This window comes from Myotis brandtii, unplaced genomic scaffold (genome assembly GCF_000412655.1).
Source record: "Myotis brandtii unplaced genomic scaffold, ASM41265v1 scaffold1719, whole genome shotgun sequence".
NCBI lineage: Eukaryota > Metazoa > Chordata > Mammalia > Chiroptera > Vespertilionidae > Myotis > Myotis brandtii.
In genome coordinates, this window is record NW_005356337.1 from 83,080 (window position 1) to 107,720 (window position 24,641).

Sequence of the window (24,641 nt, forward strand, 5' to 3'; positions counted from 1 at the left end):
CATGAACCCCAGAGAATAAAGAAATAAGCCTTTCCCCGCCCCCCTTTTATGCTGACTTGTATTTACCAACGATGTTATCCTTAAAGTCTGAGAAAGTGAACTATAATGTTCAAGAGAAGGAAGTTGGAAATTCTTAACGTGTCCCTGCCTAATAGTCCCACTATTAGGAGTAGCTTAACTACTCCAACGCGCAGTACCTGTGGGTGGTGAGGTATTAAGGAGCGTGTCATTCCAAGACACAACACTAGATGGCGCAAAGAGATAAACTTTTCGTTTTTACACTTAACATCCTGAAATTCTAAAGGCCAGCAGCAAAACAAAATTTCATTTTAAAATGAGGTAACTATTTTTGTAATTTTTCCGATCACAGTTAACATTCAATATTATTTTATAGTAGTCTCAGGGGTACAGCATAATGGTTAGACAATGATAGAATTTACAAAGTCTAGTACCCACCTGGTACCATACATAGTTATTACACTATTATTGACCATGTTCCCTATGCTGTACTTTACAACCCCGTGACTGTTTTGTAACTACCAATGTATACTTCTTCATCCCTTCATCTTTTTCACCCAGCCCTCCAAGATCCCTTCCATCTGACAACTCCCAATTTGTTCTCTGTCTCTATGCATCTGTTCCTGTTTAGTCTGTTCATTTCTCTTGTTCTTTAGATTCCATATATAAGAGAAGTCATATGGCATCTGTCTTTGCCTATCTGGCTTTATTTTATGCAGCAGAATACCCTCTAGGTCTGCCCATGTTGTTGCAAATGGTAAGATTTCATTCTTATGGCCAACTAACATTACATCGTATACGTGTACCCCATCTTCTTTATCCAATCATCTATCGGTGGGCACTTGGGTTGCTTCCATATCTATTGTAAATAATGCAGCTAACTGAGCTAATCGATTATATTATAGTCACTTTTCCATTCTAAAGAGTTTATAATTCTTAATCAAGACCAGTTTATTCCTTTATGATTCTTCTTTTGTTTCCTTTATTTCATCTCTCACTCAGCCTTCCACAAAGTTTATTCTAAATAAGCAGTTGTTGAGTTGATGAATGAATTGCTAAGTGAATGAAAGACTCGCTCCCTTGACCTCATCCATCTACTAGTATCTCCATCCTTTCCTTCCCCTCTTCTGTTCTCCATCCCACCTGCTTCTTCCCATTTTATTAATCTGTCCTTGTCGTTTAATTGTCCTTTGCCAGTAATTGAATTTAGGACCCTTGATTGCATTCCTCCCTTTTAAATTAATTCACTAACGGAATCTTTTCTGTTGTGCTCCATTGCTTTCCTGCTGTGTCGTTTTAATTGCTAGTGTTTCGTGTTGTGGTTTCCACTTTCATCTCTGCCTTATATGCATTAGACTCCTGATCATGGAAACAGATGAGTCAGTGTTTGTGGAATGGCAGACTTTTTTCCAACTCATCTGGCAAATAAAATTTGAATTATATACAAAAAGGGTTCTTTGGTAATCTGATCATAAATTAGCTGGGCAGGTCTTGGTAGGTAGTCGTGCCCAAGGCATATAACTTCTTTAGTAAAAGGTTGATCTTTGCCTTAAGCCAGTGATGGCGAACCTATGACACGCGAACTCATTTTTTTGGTTGATTTTTCTTTGTTAAATGGCATTTAAATATATAAAATAAATATCAAAACTATAAATCTTTGTTTTACTATGGTTGCAAATTTCTATATGTGACACGGCACCAGAGTTAAGTTAGGGTTTTTCAAAATGCTGACACGCCGAGCTCAAAAGGTTCGCCATCACTGCCTTAGGCATTTGCCTGTCTATTGTTTTGTGCATTTAGGTGAACACACATTTAAAATGCCTCTTTTCAGACCCCTCATAAGTGTAACCACCCTCAACAGAGCACATAATCTTAACTTCCCTGTAATTTGATCCCACCTTGCTTTCTCCCACCTCAGTGTAATCTTCCCTGATTCCAAATGTAGAAAAGAAGCTGCAAAACTATTATTCTCCAGAGCATTTGCAATCTTGCTCCCTACCAATTGTCAGTTTTGGTTCAAATAAACTCTTACAAAAATTCTCAGTAGGTTTGGACATTTCTTACATTGACAGAAAATACATTTCAAACACATTGTGCTCATTATGAACCACCACTCATATGAAGGGAGATGAGTGTAAGGAACTTTCCTTTTATCACCTTTCCCCTCTGACATGAATATCCTCACATTTCATATGGGAAAAAAAGAGTCTAAGGGTTGTGAAGTTGGCCAAATTATACAGGAGGGAAGGTCATAATCACGAACCCCCACTGAAGAAGGAAACACATGCAGAAATCTGATATTCCTAGAAGTTTAATACAATTTGATTAATTTGCTGCCCATTTGTTTGCTTGCTCATTGCTATTTGCCTTTGAAATACGGAAGTCTGACAAATGAATCACCGACAGGAGAAGGTCTCCATGCCAAGGTTTCTCCGTGGCACCAAAACATTTCCTGTTCTCCCTGGGCATCCAGATAAGAGCAAAGCACGCCTCCCCAGTTCTCCAGCCCCAGCCCCAGGTGCTTGCCTGAGCGAGAGGCCCGGCCCTCACCCTTCAGGCCAGGGCTGGGAGACTGCCTCCCTGTGACTGCCCTTGATTCTGCCCCTTCCTGGTGAAGGAAGAGGGAAGGCCAGTGGGCTAGGCAGCAGGCGATACCCACAGCACGAGGAAGTGGAATGCACCATAGACAGAGCCAGGAGTTCTCTCACACTAACACCCTAACACCGAGGAAGGTCCCCCAGCTCGCAGGAACTCACAGACCTTCCTTTCTTGTTCATCTCCCTGTGGATCCCTCCGCAGGCTTTTAGCTGTACAAGGAGAATGAAAAAATGCACCCTCAGACCTTGGATTTTTTTTCCTTTCCTTTTCTGTTGCCCATGAACCACGTTGCAAAGCCAGCTGGCAGAGACTCCGGGAATGTGTGTGAATGCCTGATGGAGAGCCACTGTGCAGTGCAGGCCGGACAGGCGCTTCCAAACATGGTGCTCGCTGATGGCCTGCACTTTTAGGGCAGCGACTTGCCTGCCACGCAAGCTTTCCTACCTGCAGAAAGACTCAAATGTTTCTCTCTATTTTAATGGGGAGGGGAGGGGAGGGGTGGGGGTCATGTACATTCTAATAGTCCCATGTGCATTTGAAGCAAGTTCCACCAGCACACACATTATCTCTGTCTCCTCACTGCACTTCCTGGGAATCTCAGAAAGCCAAATGTAAATGTTGTGCCTGTCCCTACAGGTATTTTTCCATGGAAAGGGTGATCATTTTTGGTTTTGTTTGCATTCAGTTCTCAACTGGGCCTGCTGATTTATTCAACAATATGTACAGAGTGCCATCGATATGCTAGACACTGTCAGTTTATACTTGAGGACACAGCAAAGAGCAAGGTGGACAGGGTCCCCACATGAGGGGATTTATAAAGGAACGGGGTGGAGGGAGACATGAAGAAAATAAAAATAAAGAACCACATGTGTTTTACCTTGTTCCCGGTGCTCTGGCACTAGGGAGGAAATGAACAGGGTGATGTCACGGTAGCTAGTTGGATGGTAGGAGCAGTAGATATTATGGATGAGCTTTTTTTCAATTCCTATTTCAACCCACTTATAGGATCCCATCCTGAAGGACAGTTAGGGTGCATGCTTGAACTGCAGAAAGAAAAAGTTCCCCCACAATGAAAAATTAAAATGCCACTTCTCAGACTCCCTTGCAGCTAGGGTCTGAACTGTGGCCCCATGTGAGACACATGGAGGAAATGAGCAGCACAAGACTGTGGGTACTTGTGAGGAGAGGAGATTTGGGCAGTTTGGTGGCAGAGGCCTTAGACTGGTCCAGACTGTTCAGACTGAAGCTCCACAGTCGCAGGTTCAGAGGCAAGAGGAGGCAGCAAGAATTTCAGAGACACATCTATGGGTGCCCTGATGGAGTCACTCGGCTGCTGCTCTGACTGCAAAGCTTCCAAGAGGCTTGGGCATGGGGAAGATTTTCTCACTCTTCTCTTGTGGTTACATTCGTTTGTTTTGTATCCTGTTCAGGACCCTGCACTTGAGCCTTTTTCAGCCCCTCCCCTAGGACAACCGGTCTGCTTCTACTCAGAAGCAATGCACCTTTGTCAGAGACTGTTCCCTGCCCTGCGCTCAGTAGGGGGAGGAGGGGGGGACTGGGAGGAAGACAGCGAGTGAGTGCACCTGCTCCTGTGTCTGAGGCTCCCAGGAATTCTCAATGGTCTCCCCAGCCTGCCCTTGGCCTTTGAGAACTTGTCAACCTTTCAGCGGATTTCTTCCAGCCTGCTTCTATGGCGGCTCCGTTTTCCTCTCATGCTTTGCCAAAGGTGAACTGGCCTGTGTCACACATTTCCCCTCCATGGACTCCTCACTCTTCAGAATTGAGTACACTCAGTTGCCTTACAACCTCAGCTTTCTGATGTACTCAAAACAGTCATTCTTTTGTAGATACCTGGCTTTTTCTCATGGCTCAGGTGGGAGTGGCATCTTCCTGAAGTCACCTACATCCTAAGCGGAGGCAGCATTCTCTGCTTCTGCTTCAACATCCAATCCCTGGGGGTCTGGAGTTTGAGTCCGTCTCTGGCAGGTGATCAGAGCACCCACACTAATAGAAGCTCCAGATGTGAAACCTGTTGCTACCTCATTTCTCAAGTGATATTTGCCCATCACTACATGAGGAGCTGAGGATGCAAAGATGGGTGTCCTGCAGTTGCTCACACTCCCGAGGGAGGGAGAACACATGAGCAAAGGTTACAAAGCTGTGTGAGGAACACCATACTAGGAATGGAATGAGACACGGTGGGAACGCAGGCCTGGAGAGATGGAACACAGGGGCCCCGAGGAGGAACCACTATATGAATTATTTCTGGAATTTTGAGTAAGAGTTTCCCAGGCAGAAATGGTGAGAACACCTCCATAGAAAAGTGTCCCTTCAATTCCTCGTTCATGAATAAGAAGTCCACTTCCTGACAGGGCGGGCCAAGGTCAGAGCTCTCTTTGTGAGGTCTGGTAAGTCTACCCAGGCTCAGCGATGGTCAGCTGTGCACCTGAGTCCTCCAGGTGAACTTGGCATTTCTGCGAGGTCAGCAGGCTCCCCATCAACAGGACTAATATCAGGGGCTCTGGCAGGCTGTATTTCACTAAAGCCAGTATTTTTTTTCTAAAAAAAGAAGTTTGATACCAATATCTTAGATGCTATCTTTCACACTTGCCTTCTTCATATTTTTAACCTTTAGATGTGTTATGTCCCACATGGGTGGATACCTGGATGTTAGTTTATTTGAAATACTGGAAATACATCAGCATTTCTCTGAAAAGAAAGGTGATGCTATGCAGTAGTCAGAGGTCTCCCTTTTGGGCCCCTTGGCCCAACCAGGATGGTACAAGATGTCAGAGCCAAGACAGGAACAGTGAAGCCAATGTGGGACTTGCTACAGTCAGATGCCCAAAGGAGCGTGTGACGTGGGCCATTATTTAGTTGTTGATATGAAAGCTGGGGCTGTGGCAGCCTGGGTTTACACAGAGGATTAGCCGAGTAGAAGACGTCAACTCCCAGGCATGTGAGCACAGTGACAGGTCTGAGGACAAAGCCAAGATAAGAAGCTGGTGACATAGTTAAACAAGACAGGAAGTAGATCACGGGTGTGGCCGTGGCTACCTGAGGGTCTTCAGGCTCTACCCACTGTTCCTTTGAGTATCATTTGAGTATCATTTCTGAAGACGTGCACAGTATCCACACAGGACACATGGGCCATCACTTCAAAAACAGAACAATGTGGATGAGAAAAGCACCACCAATGTGCACCTGAATCTGTGTGCTGGAGGATTTACATAAAAATATTAAATTTGCCCTAGCCGGTTTGGCTCAGTGGATAGAGTGTTGATCTGAAGACTGAAGGGTCCCAGGTTCAATTCTGGTCAAGGGCATGTACCTGGGTTGCAGGCGCCTCCCTGTCCCAGGCCCTGGTCTGGGCACGTGCAGGAGGCAACCAATCTCTCACATGGATATTACTCTCTGTCTTTCCCTCTCTCTTCCACTCTCTCTAAAAATCAATAGAAAAATATCCTCAAGTGAGGGTTAATGTGTGTGTGTGTGTGTGTGTGTGTGTGTGTGTGTGTGTATGTATATATATATATATATATATAAAATTTGATGACCATACACTCTGAAAGGGAATTTTGGAAATGTACATAAAAGTTTATAATAAAAGCACAAACCTTATTATCCTCAGAAACAGAGAAAAATATTTCAGCAGTAAAAAAGTGTCCTTTTCTTGAACTACTGACTAATGAAATGAGTTGATGAAGAGAGAGAATCAAATAGGAAGGAAAATTGATGTTATAGGGAATTCTACAGGTTGGCAGTGCATTTGCTGGCACCTCAATGCCCTCATTCCTTGGTATTTAAGGCTCCACATGTGCAGGGGTAGGTGTGCTGAACCCTGCACCACAAAACTAATCCCACCTGTAAATTAAACAGCTAACCCAGTCTTCATTGTCCCAGCATCTCTCGTTGTTATTTTGAATTTTCAATTATGAATGAAGTAAAAATAGTTGTCAACATTTGCCAGACATGATCTTAAATATCTTGAGAGCCATTATCAAAGAACCTCCAAAATTACTTTAAGTAATTGTCTATCTTATTGGGAATATTCCTTCATATTCCATCTCCCAGCACAGTGCCTGAGAATATAGTTCCTCTTGTTTTGTTACTGACTCTGTGATTTTACTGAGAATATCTTTCAGATGAGGGTGAAACAAATTACAAACAGATTATATAATGTAAGACCAAGTATCATTCCCAGTTGTTAATCTTAATATAGTGAAAAATTCAGCAATCCAAGCAGTTATTTATGATCATTAACGTTCTGGTATTTTAGTCACCCAGAAGTGATTTAAACCAAGATCAGTTATTTAGTAGGAAACTATGCTGACTTAGGACTAACTCCTCTGTCCATTTCTGTTCACACAACATTTGCAGGCTCATCATTTGGTTGTACAAAGGCACTTGACTGTGCCAATGCTCCGGAAATGTGGGTTACACAATTCTTAAAAAAAATCCCCGTGAGTTAATCATAGGAAAGTAAGGACATATATCTTCCAAAGTTCAAAGTCACCAATAAGATGTTTCTTCGGGGCTAGAAGAGAGGCAAGGGCATAGAATATAAATTATTTTTTATTACTTGTGTGTATATATATTAAATGTTGTATTTCTAGGTGAAAACCCTAAAACGCAAGATTGAATTAAAGAAGTGTTTTAAATGAGAGCAGGTAAACATGGATTTCCTCCATAGAAACATTCGCTCATAGTGTTACTCTTAAACTGTTTTCATATACTTTTACTCGGTCCTCATTGTAAGTCTCTGAGGTAGACAAGGAGACATTATTTCCGTATTTAGCTGATGAAAAAGGACATACATATTTAATGGCGATAGAAACATAGTGTATTTTCCATTAGAGAAGCTGAATTATGGAAAGAATGGATCATGACTCACTGCCCCCAAAGCTGGATCAGCCCAAGCAGCTGCTGTTACCCATACAAGTCAGACAAAACCAGGATTATTCGGGCCTGGGTTTTATCCAGAACATTGTATCAACTGTTTCCTTCACTTTGGTAGCAGTAGACTGCTCTGGGAATCAGACGGTCTCTGGGAGAGAAAAACAAAATAAAAACAAACGTATGTATTTCCAGTTCTTACTTCTGACCACTAGGGTGCAGTGTTGCGCTCTGCATGGCTTGCCCAGTGTCTATTCTAAGAGAAAAGATTGGACCTTGGCCACTAACCTATGCCACACCTTCACCTAAGGTGCACCTAGGCCTTCAAGGCCACGGATGTGGCTTTGAATCTGCAGTTCTAGGTGTTTGCCAGCCCTAGGCACTAACAGACCATTGGCCTCTATACCGGGTAGTGCGGTCTGGATGGAGGGAAGAAAACAGTCTCTCTTTTCATTAACCACCCTCTGCAGTGGGGCTCCAACCAAGTCTTTAAAACATAGATATATGTCTCTTCCTAAGTGTTAAATGATCAATCAGTAACTGTTATCATAAGCTCATAGGTTTCCAGCTTGATTCATTTCCTAGAGAAAATTATTCCCTTGATCATATTATTAAGTATCAAGAATTATAAAGGACAAGGGAGGAGGAGAGAAAACATTGTCCGCTCTTGTGATTAGCCACTATATAATATTGTAGTAACTACCCATGGTGTCAGTCAGCTACTAGACTTATCAGGGTGATCACTGCATAAGGTATGTAAATGCCTAATCACTATGTTGTACACCCAAAACTCATATAATAATGTGTGTCCACTATAATTAAGAAATACAATTATAAAACTGCTACATAAAAACACCTATTGCACAACTCGAGTACCTTGTGCTTTCACTGATGTTCAGACACTTCCATGAGGGTGCAGGTGGAAAGACGTTCTGGTGGTGGCATGACTATCGAGTGTTCCCAGGAGGATGGGAAGAAGCCTGTAAAAGTTCTTACTGCAGAAAATCAGGAGCCCTCACGTTGGCTTCGTGGCCAGTCTGGCCTGTTCTCTTCACACTGCTGACAGAAGATAGAGGACAACCACCGATCTTTGCAATGGCTGCCCCCAGACCAGGCCACACGGGCGCACACCCCCTCTCACAGGTGAGGGCTTCGCTCGCATTCCGGGTTTCAGTGTTTCCCCTCCTGAAGTGACTCTGTACTAGTACTCGTATCCTTCTGGCACTAACCTTCTTTCTGCTACCTTGTGTTTTAAGTCAATTTGCAGAGAAATTAGATCGATAACATTTAAAATTTCATAAAGATGGACTACAAATTACTTACACAGCTCTGAGCTGTGTACTAGAATGTATTTACGGACGTTGTTCTCTACAGAGCTGGCCAGTCTGCGAGTTCCTCCGACATCCCACTCCCAACACTGACTGTTGCCGGTCCTCTCTTCTTCCTACAGATACAGGCTCTCTAGGCAGCCCCTCCCTACAGCGCCCTCTGCTCTGATCAGCCCTTCCTGGGAATCCTGGGGGGTGTCTCACCAATACCTCCCACATTCTGCCTTGCACACCCTCCCTTGCCCACGACTGTTCTCCTCAAATCCCATGAAGGCAAGACCTCCTTAGATAGCTTCTGTCCGTGTTACACAAAAGGACACCCCAAGGGAGCTGGGTCCCAGAGAGCCCGTGCGGCCGACCCTCCCTGGGCCCTTCAGTATATCAGGGCTGTCCTCTCCCACAGCCTCTCTCTATACATCCCATCCATCCAGGAGGAGGGACCAGCAAACAAATCAAAGCTGAACTCTGCTCCTCATCTCGTTTTATACCCACATGTCTGCGAAAGGCCCTCCCACTCCAATCCTCCTGCAGCCACCAACCTCATTCAAATCAACACCAGCAGCCCCCCTCCTGGTCATCTCAGGCATCTCTGAACTCCACCAGGAATTCTCTACAGAGGGGCAGATGACAGCGAGCACCCTGCCCAGGAGGGTCACAGCCAGGGCTTTGCCCGCTCCTGATACTCAGTGGAGTAAATTGGACCCGGCAGATGCTGGCTGAGGTCATGTTTGGTGAGAGTGGTGGGGATGTGTCTGGGCACTGGCCTTAATTGTAGGGCTTACTAAACCTGTCATCTGGTTAATGAGCATTCTGGCAAACACTAAGAGATATCATTGAATACTGAACACAGAAGTCACGTGCTGGGTGAATCATACAACAGAATCCATCCTTACCTATTTCTAATGATTTTGCCTTAATAAACTTTATCTCCCAAATGAGATATAAAGCTCTTGAAGTCAGGGGCTTGCTCTTATATTTCTCTCTCTCTCTCTTTTTTCCTTTCTTACCCTGTTATCTACTCTCTCCAGAGTCTCCATTCCAAGTATCCCAAGTTCCAATCACCTCCTCTGGTATGTCCTGCCCACTCACTAGAATTTCCCATCTCCACCAATCCTCTCTCAAACATGACCTCCCACTCTCTGCTAAAATGTCACCTACACAGACACCTTTTCTTATTGCCTCACTTCAAATCATACTAGAAGTCCCCCCTTACCCCCTGCCTCTCTGCTTCATTTTACTCTGCGGCATGTAGCATCATCTGATATGCCATGAATTTTTACTTTGATTGTTGCCAGCCTTATACCCCTCAATAGAAAATAAGGGCCACAAAGGTACTCTTGTCTTGTTTTGTGTTCACTGCTGTAGCTTCAATGCCTAGGAAAGTGTCTGGCATATATTAGCACTCAGTAAACGTGTGTTGACTGCATTAATAAGTCAATAATTTAACACAGCATTTTCCCAGAGCGGGCAGTTAAGAAGTCACTATGTTTCTATCAGTTCAGGAAAAGGTCAAGGATCCCTTATGGACGGTGCCATAAGAGCCCAAGGAAGCTCATCAATTGTTCAAATCTCCAGTGATGGTTTAAATGTGATTGTCCCAGGTAGCAAAATGGGAAAAGAATGCTTTGACATGAACACTCTGGGATTGGAGTCATGGAAAGTTCTGGAACTAGCTAGGCTTCTAGGATGGTCAGTTCAGGATTCCAAAACGATGTACAGAGCAATATTCTTTCAAGCATCCAAGCTGAAGATATTTTATACATGCAGAGAAGCATAAGGGGGTCTCTGTAACAAAGAATATTTCATTGATAACATGTTATGGTCATGATTAGTGAAGCACTGTGTTACAAAATACGGAAAGTGTTTAGTGAGATAATACTTTGCAATATTAACTGTTCCGAATATTTCTCTGTTTTCTTCTAATTCAGGAAACTAGGTACAAATTTTCCATTGCCCCAAATATTTTTAACACCCCAGAATGTATGTGTACTAACCATTTCTTATTTTCTTTTTCTTCTTTCTTTTTCTAGCTGTACATTAGATTCCAGCACTTCTTCATCTTGTCACTGGAAGTGTGTTCCCGTTTTGTTTTGGGTGTTTGATGCTGTGCATCTGGGGCCTTGCTAACCCTGATGTCACCTCCCTCAACCTTTCAAACCTCTCACCTGTTAAAAGCAAACCCACCATTTCCAAGCCCACACCGCCAACCACCTGCTCTATTGGGTTCTCAAAGCCCGGGCCACTATCCACCTGCCCTAATTACCCCAGAAACTAATAGACAATTCAGAACAGTGTCTATTCCTCAGAGCCTCCTGAAATTATTCAAGCTACACCATCCTAGACCTGCCTGCCCTGCCCTGCCTGCCCCTCCCCAACCTTTCCCTGCGTGGCCTCTGTGCTGTGGTGTGTCCCTCTTCTTGGGAACTGAGTAACTAACTCTTTTTCAATCATTTCCTGGCCTGTTGGTCCTGCCATACCTAAGTAACTATAAAATCTATATTTTAAGATAGTACAGAATAAAACAAATTAGTTCTTGGCTTTCAAGGGCTTCTAGAGCTGTGGTCCTGGCATATAAATAAGTAACCATTACATTAACAACAAAGTAGGTCCGAAAGGATGGAAGTTCTGTCATTTGGAGAAGAGGACAAGAGAAGAGCCAGAGATGGTGACAGAGGTGCAGACTCAGGAGGATCCCAAACTCACCTTTCCATTCCTCCTCCCCCAGAACTCAGCCTGAATGAGAGGCTGAATAGATCCGAAGGGCAGGTTTGGGAACCAAAGCCGAGGCCGGCCTTTATCCTACTTCCTCTCTGGATTTCTAATACTTGGTGAATATTAGAATACTTATAGCTTCAGAAATGGCCTAATCACACATAAATTCTTTAAGGTACTATACATTTACAGACGAGAAAAATGAAATCAAAGAGATTAGGATCACTCCATCATTAAATTGATGTATTGAATTATAATAACAATACCCGTCATTTATTAGCTGCCTCCTGTAGGACAAGGGTAGAGGCGTTACTGTGTTTTACCCACTCAACCACGTAGAACAGTGCCTAGCACAAAACACTGTCACGGATTAAAGCTATGCAGCTTGGATCTAATTCTGATTCTGCTCCTCAGGGGCACATATTTTATCTCGGTCGGTCAGAAGTCAATTGCATCAAGGCCTATATTTTCATTTTATTTAGTTTTAACATTTGTCTTTAAAAATATTTAAAGCAATAGGTTCACAAAGTTAAAAACAAAACAAAACACAAAAAAACCTAAAGTCTTATCTTATCTTGCAGAAATAGCAGTCGCCAGCCTACTGTTTCCCTCCTAGCACCCCACTACCAGGCAATCACTTTTTAAAAAAATATTTTTTTAAATTAATTTTAGAAAGGAAGGGAGAGGAAGAGAATCATTGATTGACTGCACCCCACACTGGGGATCGAGCCCGCAACCTGGGCATGTGCCCTTGACTGAAATCAAACCCAGGACCTTCAGTCCACAACTCAACACTCTATCCACTGAGCCAAACCAGCTAGGGCCCCATCAATCACTTTTTACCTTTTTAGGCAATCCTTTCAAACAGAAGTAATATGTTTATGTTGTTATTTTTTATAATCAATTTTAGACAGGATCTATTAGCTCACGGTTATAGGAGAGAGGAGTTAGCTGCTAGCTGGGATTAACTGTCTATTGCCACACTATGGCCTTTGCAGCCCCACCTTCACTTCACAGTATGTATCTATTACTTATAAATTCTAGAAACGCTGGCTGTTTCTATTGTCATGACTCCATAGCTTTGGTTTATTACAGAAATAAGTCATGTTCTGTGATGATATTCCTTTTCTCACAAAGTGTTTCTCCTTCTAGGAGTTATCTATAAGCCTCTATGTTTTATTTATCTCCATGGTACTCATCACTTCCCAGCATCCGGTGTATCATTTTTATGTGTTTATCTCTATATTTTCCTGTCTTCTCTCTGGGATGAGAGTGCACAGAGCAGGGATATCTGCCTATTTGAGTCACTGCTGTGACGCTGGAGTCAAAACGTGCTCAGCACACAGTAGACAAATCTGTATGAGAAAGCACATTCTGATGTGGAATTAACAGAGCTGTTTACCAATAAGTGATTGAGAAAAACAGAAATCTGTGTCATCTCCCCCAGAAGACAGAGAGGAAATGGAGCCCAGATGGTGCTGCAAGGAGAGAGGAGATGGGGCCCAGACGGTGCCTCATGGGCTGTGTGGCTCTGTGAGCTGCTGATAGGCAGGCAATGAGGGTGAGTCTAAAGAGGAGGGACGGTGATAGAGGTGAGCTGAAGATACAGTGAGGGGAAGACACAGAAGCAAAAAGCAAAGTCTCCTTCGAGCTGTTTGTTGATCTGAAACATCCAAGAATTAGAGGTACTAGGTTAATACCTGTTGTCTCAACTGTGCTGAATCAAACTTCCAATAATAAGAATAGTTTGGAGGCAAATGTTCAGATTAATTGATTTTTCCACTTAACATACGATTGCCAGACAACGCATTTTAATTACTTCCTTGTTAGAAAGACTTTCTAAGTAGCCTTCTTTCCTTAATAGCATCATATGCAGAGTATGATTGATTCATATTTGGATAATATGACAGTGTTTCATGAGCATCCACTGAAGAGTAACTGTGTCAGACAAACTGATGTGGAGGAAATCACTTTGTCTGCAAGGTCTACATTCTCGTCCTCATTTGACCCTATGCAGTTGAAGGTGACATTTTCAATGTCACGTCTTCTAGTCTTCACTATTTTGCCTCTAAATAACAGTATGGGACTGAGCCTTGGATTTTCCACAGGCGGTTACTCTTCAACAGTTTCCTATATTACTGTTGAAGATCTGAATGTGTGATAGATCTGAAGAACAGGTTTGAGAACCAGAACCTGAATCTGTAAGAGGAAGGGATTTTTATATGCTGAGCAATCCGCTTTTAATGTATACCAATATCCAGCCCCACTCATGACCCCCTGAAATGGACTCTGTGAGGAGGTAGTGTCCAGACATCTGTAGTTTTTCAACTGTCTAGACCAGGGGTCCTCAAACTATGGCCCGCGGGCCACATGCAAATACAAATATTGTATTTGTTCCCGTTTTGTTTTTTTACTTCAAAATAAGATATGTGCAGTGTGCATAGGAATTGTAATGTATACCAATATCCAGCCCCACTCATGACCACCTGAAATGGACTCTATGAGGAGGTAGGGTCCAGACATCTGTAGTTTTTCAACTATCTAGACAATTGTGATGCATAGTAAAGACTGGGAACCATTGGCATGTGTGTGTGGTCCAGGGTAGGGCCGGGCTCAGCACTTTTTGAAACCACAGGTGAGTCAGCGTGAGAGCAATGCTGTCACTTACTGAACCAGGGCACCTGCAAACAGCAGGCAGTCCTGGAGCGCATAAAGGAAAGCTAAGCTGTGCTGAACTTTTCACAGAATTACTTCTTAACAAAACTCACTTGGATAGTTCTCAGCTCTCACCTGTAGAGTTGCCCTTCAAACCCAAGTTGCTATTTGCGAAAGTATGTGGCAAAGTCTGGATGTCTATTAATTTTTTAGTTCTATTGCTTTAATTCTATGTATATATCTCATGTTACACTTGCCACATTAAGTGCATTAGGTTAAATTATAGTTGGTTAGATAATTAGGGAGAAATTCTTTTAAGATTGTGAGTATAAACATTATCTCCCGCCTATGATAGAGAATATGTTTAAGGGTAGTTGGCACAGAGAAGAATGTAAAGGAAAAAATAAAGTACAGAGTGTTCTATTCGAAGACTGGATAATATGATAAATGGAACACAGATGGAAAACTTGTGATATATGTTCTCTCTGAATCAAATTATTGGAGGGATATTTAATGTTAAGCAGGTGCCAGGAAAATAGAAGGGTAGAATGTTGATTACAGAGAACAATGAACTGTAAGACTTTGAAAACACAGAAAAATACATTCCCTGATAATCCATCAACTATTAGAAGGAATTCTAAAGACAATTTTAGGGAGAGCAAACCTCTTCAAGGAGTGGCAAACATGATACTTAAAATAGGTGTAAAGTATTGCCAATGAAGAGAAAGATAATTCTTCTAACAATGGCATCAGAAAAGACACACTCTGCTATATACTGATATGGAACAAAACCTGGGATATAAATAGACGGCAAACAGAATTTGAGTAAGAAAAACAATGAGGATCCCTGACTACATTAGGATGGAGATTAATTGCTTAAGCAAACAACTTAAGATTATTTCTAGTTTCTTAATATGGAGAAATTGAAAATTTTAAGAAAAACCTCACATTGTTAGATTTTGTTGCTATTTATGACTTATGTTGAAGTAAATTGTATAGCAAATTGCAGATAGTTCTTATTCCCCAGTGTGGCTTTGACCATTATCACAAGTATTGCTATAGGCTGCATAAAGCAATGAGTTAAAGGTTATTCCAGGTGCTGTTAACCTGACACATCAGGACCAGGTAGACCCCTCATGACCATTAGTTACAGTTCTAGTAGATGCAGCAGGTGATCAATGAAATCAGCTACTCTTCCCAAAATTTCCCTGGTCAGTTCTATTCACTTTGATTATTATCTCCCATTAGAATTTTTCCTAAGTGAGAACCTACATAACTTATTCATTTGATCTGTGTGGTTTCTTTAAGTGTTAAAAAACACCCATAGGTGAATGTAATAGATTATATCACTAACATCCAAGATAAGTCTTAGTCTCAGATCATTTCTTCAGTTACAAACATGAAAATCTATGTAGTAACATGACAACTGTCATTCTTGATCACCCACAGAAACCCAGATGTACCGGAAGTAGGGTTGTGTCTAGAATGAGAATGAAAATATTTTTTTAAAAGTTGCTTCTATGAAAGGGAGAACATCTTCAGAGTCATCTTCAGAGTTTTTTCTCTACATATAGATGCCTTATACTTATTTGGAGAATTAAATGGGAATGTCATCCCCAAAGTTGCTGCCATCTCTATGAGGGCTTTGCAAGAGATGTTCAGAAATGGGTGTCTTACATCATAGGTGTCTTACAAGTGACAGGAGAACTACATTGTACTGCAAGTGAGGAAGGAAATGTATGGCAAAGAGGAAAGAAAACATAGGTAAGCACCAAAGCACCTGGAATTATTTAAACATAAAATAAATAGTGAAGATAGTTTGTGAGCTCATCCACAGAAGAGGCATGAAAGCCACCACTTGTCTTTACTTAGTATAGACAGACTTGTTATTATACATAAAATTTCAATATGGCTTCCCACTTATATCTCTTTATTATGGCATCATTTTAACGTTTCAAAAATAAGTAGGTGGATTTTTTTTTTTGGCGGGGGGGTCAGGAGAAATTTTGGCTTACATTTCAAAAATAAATAGGTGGATTTTTTTGGCGGGGGGGTCAGGAGAAATTTTGGCTTACTCATAGTCTATATTCAGATTACATATTACAATTTATTTACTTGAAGTTGAAATATCAGTGGAGATGACATATTCAGATTCATGATGAAGATTGGGGTGGAGGACATTGTCCCTCAATGACCTTCTAAGGAACCCAGATGGGTCAGATCACACTATCCACTCTGGATACTGCAAGCAGCTTTACCCAAAGTATACCTCTGAGGGCCAGGCTAGCCCTCTCACCCTCAGTACCATGACTGCTCAACCTGCAAAGGGAGGGAGTTCTGTTTCTTAGGTCAGGGAGCACCATGACCTATCAACTACTCAAGGTCAGCACTTAAATATCACCTCATGGCCCAAACCAGGGGTCTAACAGACACACTTGTTATGCATAATAAAGCCTGGATTTCATGAAAACAGATCTTCTCAGTTATGTCTGCTCCTCAAAATCCAGCTATTATTTACAGGTGTATGAATGAGCAGTGACTGTTCTGGGAAAAGAGAGATTGGAAAGAGCCAAGAAGCAAGAAAAAATCAATTAGAAAGAAATGAAGAGAAGGGGTGTCAAGCCCAGTGTCCAAAATTTTGTAAAATGCTGAGAGGGAGAAGTGCTAGGCATGTGATAGCCAACAAAGGACCTATTCAGATGCAGGGCACCAAGGATGTTTCTCAGAACTGACACGTAAAGGATAAATGCGAGTTAGATTATTCTGGTTGCAAGTGACAGAAATCCAGTTAAAAATGGCTCTACCAAATTAATCAAATATAAAAAGGAAAATGTTGTCTCGCATATTTATGAATTCCAGGAGTAGACATTACTTCAGGCAAACCAACATTAAATCCTGTTTGCAAGGAGCCTATCTTTATATCCCAGCTCTGCTTTTTTAAAAAATATATTTTATTGATTTTTTACAGAGAGGAAGGGAGAGGGATAGAGAGTTAGAAACATCGATGAGAGAGAAACACTGATCAGCTGCCTCCTGCACACCCCCCACTGGGGATGTGCCCGCAACCAAGGTACATGCCCTTGACTGGAATCTAACCTGGGACCTTGTAATCCGCAGGCCGATGCTCTATCCACTGAGCCAAACCAGTCAGGGCCCAGCTCTGTTTTTTTTTTTTTTTAAATATATTTTATTGATTTTTTACAGAGAGAAAGGGAGAGGGATAGAGAGTTAGAAACATCGATGAGAGAGAAACATCAATCAGCTGCCTCTTGCACACTCCCCACTGGGGATATGCCCGCAACCAAGGTACATGCCCTTGACTGGAATCGAACCTGGGACCCTTGAGTCCGCAGGCCGATGTTCTATCCACTGAGCCAAACTGGTTAGGGCCCAGCTCTGCTTTTTAAGATGTGGGCTTCATTCTAAGGCTGGTTCTCTACATGATGGCCAGATATCTCTCACAGGCTTGCATTATAGCAACCCAGCAACCTCATAGGAAAGAGAGCCCCTTTTTCTACAATAGTTCAATAGGAGTCCTGTGGTCAACTCCCCTTCCAACAGCATAGGTCATGTGAGCATCCTAGTGCAATCACTGTAGCCAGAGGTTTTGGGATACACCACTGGTCCAGACCAGGACTATCCCCCACACCGGGAGCCTGGGGATGGTATCTGGAACCCCCAGGCCATGGGGACTGGGTAGAGAGGAATGTCCTGGCTTGCCAAAAGAAAATCAGGACGCTGTGATGAAAGGACCGTGACTGAGAGGGCAGCAAAAACAACAGATCTTTTCAAGCCAATTTGGATCTTTTTTTCAGTCGTTGAGAAGACATTCTGTTTAGAGTCATTGAATTGAGGCTCACTTCACTCACAATTAATCATAGTAATTTGCTTCTGTAAACTTAACAGAAAACCCAAAAATGTCTCATAAATCACTGCATATTATTTTGTTTTCTACAGTTAGACATAAGGCAGACTTTATAGGCCAAAGTCAATATTATAATGCAGTAAATAACAAGACTAAAATGTCAACGTATTTATTTAGAAGTATGAATGAATTGACTGACCTACAGAATAAAGGGGAAAATATTTAGGATTTTTATGGGCATGAACAAAAGTGATTCAGAAATGGCTCCTAGAGTTTCACACATCAGTGCAAATAAAACAGCTTTGTGAATTTTAAACACACGCCATCGCAAGGAACCTTAGACATTAGAACATGTCTTCAGTGCCTGATGGGATGGGTAAAATCGCACTAAATGTAATTCAGCCCTAAAGGTTCTGTGGAATTTGTTCATTCTGGTAAAATAGAATGGGAAAGATTGAGACTTTGAAATCTGGCAACTCCCCCAATATTACCATAACTGAGGAAAAATTCAGAGCATGAAATCTTGTGTCTGTGAGTGAGCAGTTTATCTGAGTCCTTGTTTTTCAGACTCAACATAATTATGCTGTCAGCTCAGAGAATGTAGTGTCACAGTCCTATTCTTGCTTTCCTGGGTTATAATACAGTGGTCATTTGTTCCACCTATGCATCTTCACCAAATAAGAGGATGCTTTACGACCTGAACACAGAATAAAGCTAGTTGAAAGTATTGGAAATCTAGTGGACCAGCAAAAATGTTTCTGCCTAGTGGTTTTTTTTTTCTCTAAATGTAAATTACATCAATCTGTGAACACGTGATAGGAAGTGACATACAAATAAAATGTAAACTGACATCCCATAAAAATTTTCAAATGGCAAAAACTATGGTTGTTAAAAATATGACAGGACACTAAGTAATGGCATGGGACTTAGAAAGTTCTCCCCTGCTAATAAGACAGGTATTAGATGCCGAAAGTTACTGCACCGTATGCAACAACTATCCAAGAGTGGGAAGAACAGTCCTGAATGCCAAACACCTCTCACCTTGTTTTATGCCAACTCTGTCTCATAGATGAGGACACTGAGGATCCAGAAAATTAAGAAATTTACATATGGGTCCAGCTGGATTGCCAGCCTATGTCCTTTCTGCCACACCATGTCACACTGAGGAGCATTGAGAGCCATTTTTGTTGTTCTTTGCAAGGAGGAAACTGCTTCTGTATGCTGCTATGCGCCGCTGTGTAAATTTAGTTCAGATATGTTACTTTTCCCAAACACCTATAAATGCTTTACACTCAGCTGTTCCATCTTTAACAGCAGTGGACATATTAAAATAAATTGACCCTTTAAATGTGACGATTCTGATCTAATTCTGTAGGCCACATCACATGGTAGATTCTATTACAATTGAGATGTTCTAATTCTCACTATGTATTCCAGGTTATGATTGAACTCGCCTTTTAATGAAGTCAATATACTGATGACATTTTTGAGGTTTATTGTACCCACAGATAGTATTGAATATTGCTGCATATATATTCAAGTAAAATACAGTGCAAGTCTTAGATATTTTGCGTATGTAGTTTTGCCACATTTAAATGATCACTTTATGGGAACTTTGATTATGAGTAGAGTTGATTTGGCCTACCAACTCTAACACTTCTAAATTTGGTCAATTATTTCCTTAACCAGCCCGCCTGAAACTGGACCACCTGCTAACAGCCTGAGAGGAGATGCCACATCTACTCCTGACGTCATCACGTCGTGCTTGCTCACTCCACACCATCTCTGACAGTGCACAGTCCATATTTGCCTCTCCCTCTAAGCCATTTCCATTTTGCAAAGCTCAATTTCTGGCTGAAGCCCATCTTTTGGAGGAATGAGGTCACTCAAATATCATTTGCCAGATCTCTCCACCAAAGGACAATAACCAAGGGCTGAGTGGAAAATCTCGCACAAAGACAGATTAGAGTTTGCGCTAATGAGAACGAGGTATTGGTTACAACGATGCTATCTCTCAAAGGCAGCACAGTTACAGTAAATGGTCCAGTCCTCTTCTCCACCCCTTCAAGCTCTCCTAGGCAGACCCAGAGACTCCAAGGCGAGATTTGACCTTGTTTTCCAAGAGCTTTTGTTTTCTTTGCCATTTGAAGTGGCCAGTGGAGGTTCTGAAAATGAAGGCATAACATGAGAAAACAGTGGAGGTCTCTGACCACCACTATGTGAAATGCAATCCATTGTTTCCTGTTATTCAGCTTTGCTCCAATGTGGTAGAGTGTCAAGGTTTTCCAGTAGCCAGAAACTAACCGGACTGGAAATTGGAATCCTGAATTTTAGTTCACCATTTGCTCGCTATATGGTTTCACTTAAGTCACTGAAGTCTTCTGTGCTGTATTTTCTTCATTGTTAAAAATTGGAAAAGAACCGATACTCATACCTGCCAAACTCACTTCAGGCATATGGAAGTACTACATGAACATATAAATGACCAAGACTTATAAGATACAAAATATTATGTTTAATATTAAACTAGAAAAAAGACCGTCAACTTTCTAATGACAGAAATTGCAGGAAGAGCATCCATGACAACATGAATAGTATGATAAACCAAACTAACCTTCCCTTGATATGCATAACAGAAAGGGGTATAAAGCTGGTACTTTTGGGCACATATCTGAACAGGCATAACTCCCATGAAATTATGCTTTTCCTGGAAACTTTGACCATCTTAATCTTGGCAGAGTTTCGGTAGTATTTTTGGAACTCTGAAAAGACTCGTTCATTTCATTTCCCATGGAAGGCTTTGTTTTTTATACACTGTGTCAGGGAAATCAAAAAAGAAAAAAGACAGCACCCTCATACTTAGGATGCTGTTTCGTGGAAATGAGACAGTGGGATAAGAAGAGCATCCAAAGGTGTCACGTGTACCATAACTACAATCTATACAGAAAAATGAGCCTTTCAATCTTCATTAATTGTCCATTTCACACTTGTAATTGCATAAATTCATGTTTGCACAATACATGCATACATTGGCATTTTCACCTTTAAGCAGTTCCCATGCAAAGTGATTTTTATCTCTCTTAGTGGGACAGTGAATCAGACTTCCCTAGATGCTTTCTGCTCCTAAAACTCCTAACTTTTACAGAGGACAAGGGCTCTTTCAGGCGACTGCTGTGACCTAGTCTGAATGCCACGCTGGCTGCTGGAAGAGTTAATTGACTTCAAGGCTGGCTAATGTGCCCCAGGGAAGCTAAAGGACTTGAGGAAAAGCATCCTGCAGTACTTGATTTTTTGCTCTGACTTGCACTCACATCCTTAAAGATTTGGTGGGGGGGTGGGGGGAGCTTTAACAGTAGAAATGAGTCGGGGAAGTTGAAGAATTAAGTACAGGGGACTGAGACTCAGTACCCTTGAAAGATGGTCAAAATATAAATCATCCTTTTCCTGTGAAAACTGCCTCTAGCGGTTTTGCCAAAACAAGTCTCTCAAACAGTAGGAGATTGTCAAGGCTCCAATTAGCAAAACCTTAAACCCCAAAGTCAATTATGTGAGTAATGAAAAATGGTGGCAAACGCTCCTTCCCAGGAAAGGGAAGAATTAGATCAGCCATTAGCCCTCCTGGTGTGCAGAGGATTAGAGTCTGCCACAAAAAGAGATATTCATGGTCCCCAATAAAGTGGGATTAAAACCCTTTAATGATTATTATTGCTAGAAAAGTTTCAGTAATTTTTTAAAGCAATCAAAGACAGCAAAGGATATTGGATACTTATTCCTCCAAGGGAAAATATAAAAATATGATTAAGATATTAGGGAAAAGGGAAAGATTTTTAAAAAATGATTTTCCCTTGGTAGGTAGAGCCAGGAATCGCTCACTAATAAAGATTTTGGTATTTAATAATTATGAGTAATGTCAACCCCCCACAGGAAAAGGGAGATCAATTTACATAAAAAATAGACAGTACACTCTCAAAATATTACAAAACTAAGGATGAGCCTGAAAAATAATGGTGAAAACCTACATATGTCACTAAGTTGGGTAAAGGCTTTAGGCCCAAGATACTTCAAAACCAGGATACTTAGTAAATAATTATAGTTAATAAACATAGGTAGGTATCATCTTAGAGGACATATAAAAGTCTACAAACACTAAGGAAATAAATCTTAATAAGGAAGATTACTATTTTGGTAGAGGCTGCTGGAAAGCCATCAAAATCTCTCTTCCATTTCCCATAACACTGGAGTCATTGCTGGGCCCATAACTGCTCCATCAGACACTGTATTTCCAAATCTCCCTTGTATAAGGCGCAACCGTGCAACTAAGTTCTCATCAACACAATGAGGATGACATGATGTTTGCCATTCTGGGCCTTCAAATATTGGGTAAGCACACTTAGGTATTTTCTCTCTGTCTCTGGAGCTAAAACAGGGATGTACCATTGGACTAATGAGGAAAGCATTCTAAAAAAAAAGGAGGAAAAAGAAGATGGGAGCAGCCTGGTTCCCTGAAAGCCCACATGGAGCTGAATCACACTACTAACCAGCTCACTCACCTCTATCCTTAAACTTCAATATTTAAACTTCAAGTAGGGTGAACAGTCCCAATCTTCTTTGAACAGTCCTGTCTTATGCCTGTTGTCTTGATATACTTATAAATGGCATTTCCTTTCACTTTCAAAATAAATTACATGCAAATCCTATTTTAATTCAATGTATTATGCTGCCTTTTTATATTAGAAGTTTAGCTTCTCCACAACCAATATAGAAATTGGCACCTGGAACTTGTGTGAATCACAAAAGTAATATGTGTGATAAACAGTCATATGGTAGGAGGTGAGGGCGTGTATTTATCAGGTCAGAAGACTAGAGATCCTTGTTATGTTCTGGTTAAATGTTTGATAAAATTTTCCTCTGTGATAACTTGAAAGGCAGACCACATGGACCTATGGGAAGTGTAGCCACAGAGTCAGAATGTTTATTTGTATTGGTTAGCCCTTGCCACATTTAGCAAGGTACTACAAGAAAATAAATAAACACAGGTGAGACTTGGCAAGTGTAAAAGCAGAGATGAAATAGAACAGATGGGGTGGAAATACCTCCTGCTTCTACACTTCAAACGGCAGCCGGGTCATAACTCCTGACTCCCAGAGACTTTCTCAGAGACTTACCATTAAGCCAAAGCAAAGAAAGCTCAGATTAAGAGTGTTTGTTCCCTTTAAACTGACCGTTTCAGATGCCCTCAAGACAGGTGCCTTTAAAACGAAGACCGGGGAATGGATCCCAGGAGCCAGGCAATAGGAGGGTTTTGCATATGGTGACTACAACCTGGGACTGAGTGGAAGAAATAAGACTACTGAGAAGCCCACTACGTTTTTGAAACTACAAACCTGGTTTACAAATGCCTGTGACACTTTGAACCCCAAGCAAGAATATTGTCCATATCCACTTCAGATGGTAGCATGGCAACGAGGAACAAAGAAGACCCTCCCCAAAGGGCACAGCCAGGGGTCAAGAAAGACGATGAGCAAGAGAGTGCCTCTAGGAAGGTCAGGACCAGTGTGGCGGGGTGAACCCACCCAGGATGCACTGGACGGTCAGGGCACAGAATTTACACAATTCCTGCCTCGTTAAGGACCATCGGTGACTTTGCATTTTGTGCTTCCTTTTCTAAGCTGAAGCCTCTAGTGCAGGAATGCTGTTTCCACCCCACCATTGTATGGGTGTGCAGATGGGAAGGGGGCAAAGATAATCCGCCTTTTAGTTTCTAGATCATTGGACAATGAGCAGCTCCCTCTGGACCAGATCAAAAAGACTGTCAGTTACCTAGAGAACCTAGACCTTGAGCTGGGTCCAGTACAGATGGGACTTCAAGGGTCCCCTTAGGGATAGTGGATGTGTTTCCTGAATGAGAAAATAGTTGGGTGGTGTTTCGAGGGGTGGGAGGGGAACACAGCTAGTTATAACCCAACATTTGTTCCACTTTTTCCTTAAAAGTTATACCTCCTTTTGGCTAGTGGCCATCCTTCTAGGAACGACATTTCTGAGTCTCCCTGCAGGTAGTGCAGGCCTTGTGATTGCATTCCACGCATGGAAGCTGAGTGGAAGTGACATCCCCGCCCTGGATCAGGGCCTTGAAACATGGAGCATGGGCTCCCCTGCCCACTCCCTCAGCCCAGGGTGGTACCCACAGGGCCTCTTCCCAGCTCGGTTGCATGGATGAGGATGCGCTAGACAAGATGGAAGGACCCTTGTCCCTTGCTAGGCTGCATTGTTCACCTGTTGTTCTATGAGGGAGAAATAAACTTGAAGATTTTCATGGCACTGGTTGGGGGATTTCTCTGTTACCACAGCTAAGTCTTGACCCTCACCCATTATAGCTATTCATAAATTTATTCTGTCTGTCGGTCAGGTAAAGCCATGCGCAGTGAGCCCTAAGTGTCATACCCCATATTGGACCCCCAGACCCACTTGCCACGGCCACCACTGGTCACTGTTACACTGCTGACCAGGCTCCCTGCTGTATCCATGGCTTCTTGACAAGCTCGCAGTCTCCTGTCTACACCACTGCCTGC